We start from the raw sequence: 1,166 nt of genomic DNA on the forward strand, positions 1-1,166 counted from the left end.
GACCAGACTCGTCATGTTGCCCCAATACGCACCCCATTGAATTTTCTAACACGGTCAAATACATGATTAGAGGTCTTCCTTCAACTGGTGGTATCAGAATCGGAGGTTCCTGGAGATAGTTCTTGATTTTGTCAAAAGCTTCTTGGCATTCGTCATTCCATATCATCTCTTGATTTTTCCTCAGTAATTTGAAGATGGGTTTGCAGGTAGCGGTCAAGTGGGAGATAAATCGGGCAATGTAGTTCAAGCGTCCCAAGAAACCTCTGACTTCTTTCTCCGTATGAGGAACTGGCATTTCTTGAATAGCTCTCACTTTAGCCGGGTCAACCTCAATTCCTTTACCACTGACAATAAAGCCCAAGAGCTTACCGGATCTTACTCCAAAAGTGCATTTGTTCGGGTTCAACCTCAACTTGTATTTCTTCAACCTCTCGAACAGTTTGTATAAATGATCGAGATGTTCCTCCTCAGTATGAGATCTGGCTATCATGTCATCCACATATACTTCTATTTCATGATGGATCATATCATGGAACAAAACCACCATAGCACGCTGGTACGTTGCCCCGGCGTTCTTTAGACCGAATGGCATTACTTTGTAACAGAAAGTGCCCCATTGCGTCACAAACGTAGTTTTCTCCATGTCCTCAGGTGCCATTTTAATCTGATTATAACCCGAGAATCCATCCATGAATGAGAATACTTTGTGTTGAGCGGTGTTATCTACCAGAACATCAATGTGCGGGAGTGGAAAGTCATCCTTGGGACTTGCTTTATTCAAATCTCTGTAATCTACGCACATTCGTACCTTACCATCCTTCTTTGGCACTGGCACCACATTAGCAACCCATTGAGGATAAGAAGTAACGGCTAGGAAACCGGCATTGAATTGTTTCATAACCTCGGCTTTGATTTTCTCGGACATTTCAGGATGCATGCGGCGAACCTTTTGCTTGACAGGACGGCAGTCTTCCTTCGTAGGCAGCCGATGCACCACTATATCAGTATCCAACCCGGGCATGTCTTCATAAGACCAAGCGAAAACCTCTACATAGTCATGTAACATCCGAATCAATCTTTCCTTGACACTGCTTTCCAATCCTGCTCCTATTTTGACTTCTTTTCTGTCTACCTCAGTACCCAGATTTACAATTTCGAGGGACTCT

This window comes from Lathyrus oleraceus, chromosome 7 (assembly GCF_024323335.1).
Source record: "Lathyrus oleraceus cultivar Zhongwan6 chromosome 7, CAAS_Psat_ZW6_1.0, whole genome shotgun sequence".
Classification (NCBI taxonomy): Eukaryota; Viridiplantae; Streptophyta; class Magnoliopsida; order Fabales; family Fabaceae; genus Lathyrus; species Lathyrus oleraceus.